The sequence below is a fragment of the Chaetura pelagica genome, unplaced genomic scaffold, assembly GCF_000747805.2.
Source record: "Chaetura pelagica isolate M959 unplaced genomic scaffold, ChaPel_1.0 scaffold198, whole genome shotgun sequence".
Lineage (NCBI taxonomy): Eukaryota > Metazoa > Chordata > Aves > Apodiformes > Apodidae > Chaetura > Chaetura pelagica.
In genome coordinates, this window is record NW_009954317.1 from 183,100 (window position 1) to 190,898 (window position 7,799).

Consider the following 7,799-nt stretch of genomic DNA (forward strand, 5'->3'; position numbering starts at 1 on the left):
AATAAAAAAACCCCGACTTTCAGTGTAAATAACTATTTTATAAAATTTAGAACAATACTGAATCACTGGTATGACCTCACCAGTGTGGAGGAGTTAACTGCTGGCAACAGTCCTCCTAATGCAGCCCAAGATACTTTCAGTGTAAATAACTATTTTATAAAATTTAGAACAATACTGCATCACTGGTATGACCTCACCAGTGTGGAGGAGTTAACTGCTGGCAACAGTCCTCCTAATGCAGCCCAAGATACCATTAGTCTTCTTTGCAGCCAGAGCACACTGGTAGCTTATGTTCAACCTGGTGTCCACCAGAACCCCAGTTAGTTGTCTGCAAAGCCACTTTCCAAAGGAGTCTCCAGCATGTACTGGTTTCTGAAGCTGCTCCTCCCTAGATGCAGGGCTTCACACTTGCTGAGCTTCAAGAGGCTCCAGTCATCCCATTTCTCCAGCCTGTCAGGGTCCCTCTAGATGGACCCTCTGGATTATCGGCCACTTCTCCCAGTTCTGTGTCATTGGCAGATTTGCTGAGGGTACACTGCCCCGTCATCCAGGTCACTAATTAAGACGTTGAACAGGATTGGACACAGTACCAATCTCTGAGGTAAAGCACTAGTTACTGCCCTCCAACTAGACTGACTCCGTGCCACTGATCACCTCTGGGTCCACCTTTTGAGCCAGTTTTCAAACCACCTCACTGTCAGCTCATCCAGCCCACACTTTAGAGCTCCTTTGTGATGATCTTATGGAAGACAGTGTTAAAAGTCTTATTAAAGGCCAGGCAGACAGTATCTACTGTTTTGCCCTTATCCACCAAGATAGTATTTTCGTTACAGAAGTTTAGCAGGTTGGTCAAGCATTATTTCCTTTTGGTGAATCCATGCTGGCTACTCTCAATCACCTTCTTGTCCTTCATGTCTCTGAAAATGTTTTCCAGGATTAGTTGCTCCATCACCTTCTCACACATCAAGGTGAGGCTGACTGTTCCCTAAGCCATCCTTCCCACCCTTACTGAAGATAGGAGTGACATTTCCTCTCTTCCAAATCCTCAGGCACTTCTTCCAGTCGTCATGATCAATCAAAGGGTACCAAGAACTGCTGTACAATGACATCTGCCAGTTCCCTCAGCACTCATGGGCACATTCCATCAGGCCCATGGACTTACCTATGTCTAGTCTGCCTAAACATTTCCTGACCTGACCCACTTCCACCAAGGCTACATTTTTCTTGCTCCAGCCTTTCCTCTGGTCTATGGGATTCCTGGAGGCCAGTCTTGCTATTAAAGACTGAGGCAAAGGTGGATTCAGCACCTCAGCCTTTTCCATATTCTGTGTCACAAAGTCCCTTGTCTCATTCATCAGTGGGACCACATTTTTCCTTGTCTTTTGTCGCTCAGGTACTTGCAGAAGCCCTCCTTGTTGCCTTTGACACCACTCACCACATTCAATTCCAGCTTTGGCTTTCCTAACATCATGCCTGCATGCTTGAACAGTGTCTGTGTACTCCTCCCACATGATGCATCCTTGCCTCCACCCTATATATGCTTGCTTTTTGAGTTTGAGGGGGCCTTCCTTTTCGTGGGCCAGGAGCCCCGAGTTTATCCACACATTCTTGCCTGACTTCCTGCCTGTTGAGATGACAGCTCTTGAGCTTGGAGGATGTGATTGCTGAATATCAACCAGCTTTCTTGGGCCCATCATGCCTCCAGAGCCTTATCCTGTCGGAGTCTTCTCAGCAAATCTTTGAAGAGGCCAAAGTCTGGTGCCTTTCCAAGGTTGTGAGCTTGCATTTTGCCCTGCTCCCTCCTCCATCTCATGCTCACAGTGGAAAAGGCTGCTTTCAACCTTCACATCTCTAGTGAGCCCATCCTTTTCCATGGGTATGCAGTCCAGCAGAGCACCTATCCCCGTTGGCTCCTCTATCACTTGGGCCAGGAAGTTGTCATTGATCTCTCCAGGACTAAAGTCATCCATGAAGACAGGGCCTGGGAATGTGAGGCTGCTCCTATTTGTCTGTACAGGGCCTCACCTGCTTGTTCTTCTTGGTTAGGTAGTCATTACAATGTCAGCCCTACTGGTCTGCTCTTAAGTCCCTGTGTTGCTCTCATCTTTCTGTTGACTCATCCATCCACAGGCAGAGCTCCAGGCACTGCAGCTGCTCTCTCACCTAGTGGTCAACTCTAGGTCTTCTTGGCCTGTCCCTGTCCTTCCTAACATTGCCTTGTCAGCACTTCCTTGCTTAAATGCAAATGTTTGAATTTGGCTTAAGCCTTAATTTGTTGGGGTTTTGTCCCCTTTTGTTCACATCTGCCCAGCCCACTTTACTCATCAGCACTGTGCATCAACCCTTCACAGGGCTGTTGGTGCCTCCCCATCTACATCATTCCTAGTTGGGAGGGACCAGCCCTCAGGACCTACTTTGGGAAATGCTGTTGAAACCCCATTGTAGCCCTTGGAACAAAGTGCCATATGCATCCCAAAAGGCCTGCCTGGGAGGATGGAGACTGCAGTGATGGCCTGAATACAGCCTCAGGCCTGCAGAGGTGAAATAATGACAATGATCTAGAAAACTACAATGATTGAGATAACAGCAGTGATCAAGAAGTGGAGGGGGTAGGTCCACTTCAGCTGCTCACACATGTATGGCTCAATCACACGGACTCATTGTGAAATCAAGTTCTAGGCCTATAAAATAGGGGGCTGCAATGGTGGGATTTTGGGAGTTTCACGGACACCAACTATCGACACCGACCCTCCCCAGTTGGCTGGACCAACAGCGCTGGATCCAGGACCAGTGATTTCCTGTCCTCAGTGTCTCTCTCTCTCTCTCTTGTCTCCTCCCCCACACACACTTTCTTCTCATCCCCCTTTCCTTACTTAATATATATATATGTGGGTGGTTTTGTTTAGGTTGTTCAGTATTAACTCCTACTAGTGTAATAAATGTGCTATTTGTTATAGACAGACCTTGTGTGTCGCTGCACCTGAAGCTGATCAAGGGGCATTGGACGGTTGAGCTTTTGCTCAGACTGTCAGCTCTCTCTGGGAAAAGACCAGGTCTGAGAGAAGGATTTTGGGCCCAGCCACACTTCAGCTCCTCTCTGAAGGAAGTCTAGAAAGCAAGGGGGTTCAGTCCTCATCTCCCTGGGCTGCCCAGTCTGAGTTGTGACACGTGCAGGACTGGATCCAGCTGCACCAGGCTCCTCTGTTGCAGCAGGAGCTTAGAAAGCAAGGGGGTCCAGTTCTAGCCTACCTGGGTTATTAAACCCAGGCCACGTCACTCTGCTGATTAGGTCAGCCATCCTGCTGGAAAGGATGCCATCCTGCTTAGTGGATCCCATCTCTCTCAAGCAGATCTGGTCCTCAAACAAAATCCTGTGGTCACAGAAACCAGATCTCTCTCCCTGACACCAGCTTCTCAACCAGATGACATACAGTTGTCTCCTCTTCCTTCTCGCATCCTTTCCCCTCATTAGCGGGGTTGAGGAGAACACCACCTTGGTCCCCATGCCCTGAATATCATCCCCAGAAGGAACACTGTTTGCAGAAGATTTTCTTTAAGAACCTAGAAATTTCTAGAAATGTCTAAAAAGTATTTTGATGCTTCTTTTTCCTAATCAATAAATCCCTAGCACATCAACCACATCCTTCTGACACTGCAGGTGGTGGAAATACCAATCTGAGACACTCAGTTGCTCATAACTTGGCCAAACTGCAATAGCTTGGACTGAAATTAATGCTTCTTGTTGGAAAAGTTCAGCAACAGATACTCAATCCTGACAATGAAATGAGGAAAATAATACTTTGTTTTCCCTCATTTGAATTTGTTTTAGGACTTGGCTTTCTAAGTTACAGTGACTAGGAGTTTCTGAATGGAAAGTCGAATTTAGCTGTGAGAGAGGTATTAGCTTTACTGTTCCTGTTTGAGGGAGAACAAAAAGCACCCCTCAAAACTACTAGCAATCAAATTTCACCAAGTAATGAACTTCTGAAAAAAAATCTTTAGCACATGTTCGGTAGAGAAATGATCAGTAGGTGCCATCTGGAGGTGCACCGTGCACGCTTCAGCTCTTGCCTGCTGCTTGAATCCCTTGTCTGTCACTCCTGCACAAGCACCGTGGGACACCCTGGCTGGGGACAGCCGTGTGGGTCACCCTTGCAATTTTTTCAGGTCACTGTGGCACCAGTCTCTGTTTGGAGAGAGAAGACTATCTTGTCAGTGCTCTTCCATGTGCCTCCCGCTGCCCAAGTCATAACAAAAGCAGGAAGCAGAGAACAGCTAAGGAGCATGTGCTATGCCAGGGACTGAAACATCCAGGGTGGAGACACTTGTCAGAAGGGGGTGGAAGGAAGCAAGGAAAAGTCAAGAAATACTAGGAATGAGGTTACTTGAAAGCCTGACATTCAGGCCTCTAGGGATAATTCTATCATTCTTAGATTATTACATATTCCTCTTCCCACAGGATCCTTACTTTTTTTCAGCAAATGAGCTGTTTTTCAGTGGTCCCTGTCACCCTCCTCACTCATGTGCAGCTCAAGGTATTATTTAATGAGTGTTGTATAACCTGTAGAGTGGATGCAGAATTATTCATTCCTTTCTTTCTTTGGGATCCTGTAGGGCTTTTACTGTTATGTACTCATGGATCACAAGGATTGATTAATATATTTTATCCAGCATCATATGCAAACAGCTGGAATTGTTGCCACCTCTCCTCTTGGAATGAGAAACAGAGGTAAAAAAAAAGATATCAATGCTTTCAAGTATTTGCTGATTCTGGGTAGCTGCTTTGAATAGCAGATGAGTTTCTTTTCCAGAGAACGTGCTGGTTTTATAAGGTGGGTAGGACACGAGATGCCTGTGTGAGGGTGTGACATGGGAGCTATTTTATGGGGCTGTTTTATATCCTTGACTTTAGGGGAAGTTGTCCCTGCAGATCCCACATGAGGGGAGACATCCTGCTTCAGCATCAGTTTGGCATCTTGGCCTCCTTGGAGCACGGGTTTGCACCCCATCTTATCCTGCTGTTTCCCACCAGTGGGCATAGGTCAACGTCCTTCGTCACGACCTGTGATCTTCCCTCCTTCAGGGACTAATCCCTTACAAGCTCTGTGTGGGCAGCTCAGGCATCCGGCTCTGTCTTCTGAATCTTGCAGGGTTCTTTTGCAATCTGTTCCAATCCCAGTTTCTGGAGTCCTGTCATAACTTGAAAATCTGTGATTTAATTTATTTTTGCCTACTTCCTGTGCTCACTCTGTGCTGGCTGCAGAAAATCTCTTGAAACGGACTGTTTAAGGCTTAAATACTGAAAGAATCAGTACAGCTAAAATTCATCTTTGTTCTAAAAATGTCATGATTTTAAAGCAAACGGTGAATTTGGGGCAATGGCAATTAGCAAGAGTGTGGCATAAAAGTTCTGTATCAAATAGGTAGTGCCTGTTTGATAATTTATGGATATGATTAACATTTTCTATGTAAAAACTAGTTCTGTAGGGGCCTCAGGATCTACTGAGAAGTCTGCAGGGAAAATAGGATTTCTGAAGATGTTACAGGGTGGGTGATGTGCAAGGTGGCTCCATTCACCTGTTTGTACCAGGACTGGTCATCCAGTAGGTTAGTTCAAAGAGCAGATAGAGCTAACAGGTTCTGAAATTAGCAAATGTGATGTTCACTGAAGCAGAAATATTTTGCAGATCAAAATAATTTTCTGTAATTGTATTTCATGGGAAAAAAAAAAATGAGGTAGAGGAAAATTTCTGTTTCAACAACTTCAGGAACTAACATTTCAATCGAGCACTTGCAAATAATTTCATGTACTGAAATTTATGTGGCACAAAAATAACGTGGAACAAGGCTTTTGATGAGTGTCTGAGGAAACTGGGGTTGTTCAGTCAGGAGAAAAGTCGGCTGAGGGGAGACCTTATTGGTCTCTATGACTACCTGAAAGGAATGAGGTGGGGGTTGGACTCTTCTCCTGATTATCAGTTTTGGAAGGGAGACACATTTAAAGTTGCAGAATTAGAGAAGCCCAGTCTGCCCAGGTCTAGCTGGACAAGTAAGAGACCTGTTGGGCCTTAGGGTTAGAGTCAGGGTTAGGGTTAGGTTTAGGGTCATGGATACAGTTAGGGTTAGTGTGAGGGTTAGAGTTAGTTAGGTTTAGTGTTAGGGTTAGAGTTACTTAGGTTTAGAGTTAGGGTTAGGGTTACAGGTTAGTGTTAAGGGTTAGTTTTAGGGTTAGGGATAGAGGCTAGGGTTAGGTTTATGTTTAATAAGGGTTAAGATTATAGGATAGAATTAATGTTAGGGTTAGATGTTAGGTTTAGGGTTAGATGTTAGGTTTAGGGTTAGGTTTTGGATTAGGAATAAGGTTAGGGTTAGACATTAGGGTTAGAGTTCAGGTTTAGGCTTAGGTTTACGGTTAGGGATAGGGTTAGGGTTACGGTTAGGGTTAGGGTTAGCGTAAGGGTTACGGTTAGGGTTAGGGTTAGGGATAGGGTTAGGGTTAGAGATAGGGTTACGGTTAGGGATAGGGTTAGGGTTTTAGGGGTTAGGGTTAGGGTTAGGGTTCGGGTTAGGGTTCGGGTTAGGGATAGGGTTAGGGCTAGGGTTAGGGTTCGGGTTAGGGTTACGGTTAGGGTTAGGGTTAGGGTTAGGGATAGGGTTAGGTTTAGTGATAGGGTTACGGTTAGGGTTAGGGTTAGGGTTAGGGATAGGGTTAGGTTTAGTGATAGGGTTACGGTTAGGGTTAGGGTTAGGGTTAGGGATAGTGTTAGGGTTAGGGTTCGGGTTAGAGTTAGGGTTAGGGTTAGGGTCAGGGTTCGGGTCAGGGTTCGGGTTAGGGATAGGGTTAGGTTTAGGGTTACGTTTAAGGTTACGGCTAGGGTTACGGGTTAGGGTTAGGGTTAGGGTTAGGGTTAGCGTTAGGGTTAGCGTTATGATTAGGATTAGGGTAGGGTTAGGGTTAGGATTAGTTTATGGTGAGCGTTAGGGTTAGTGTGGGCTTGTAGTGAGACAATGAGAGGTAATTTATTAAAACTGGAAGAGGGGAGATTTAGGTTAGACATTAGAAGGAAATTCTTCATGAGGGTGCTGAGATACTGGAACAAGTTGCCCATCCCTTTCTGGATGTAGTCAAAGCCAGGTTGGATGAGGCTCAGAGCAACCTGCCCATGCAGGGTGTTTGGACCTAGATGATCTTTAAGGTCCCTTCCAACCCAAACCATTATATGATTACGACATTATGATTAAAAGGGAAAATAAAAGTTGGTCTCTCACTATCATGCACAAAAAAGTAGGAAAGAGTATCCAGCCTTTAAGAGGTAGAAGGCTGAGGGAGTCTGTGACTGCACACTTGCTACGGTGGACAATGAGAGAGGCAGATACGTGCAATCTCTATATGTTTGCATGTGCCTACAACTGACATATAAATTACTATTTATGTATTGTAAGCATGTCTGTGACATGCATGTGATATGTTGACTTACAAATTAATGTATGTGAGTGCACACACTCAGACCAGAGGTAGCATGAACATTTTCAGCCTGTGTTCATATATGTGGTCAAACTTGTGGAAGCTGCTGCCATTGCCCAATCTGTATGCTCAGGCAAAAACCAGTCTTTCTATATGTACGACCACGTGCTGTGTGTGCTCCTTGGGAAATACATTGCAGAGGATGCTGTTTGTGGTGAAACCTTTAAGCAGTTATTTGCCTGTTTCTTTGACTCCCAAGTCTTTTCCCCATTCAGACAAACCTGGAGATACAGACTTATTTGACCCTGTCAATCACAAGACAGCTCAGAAGTGC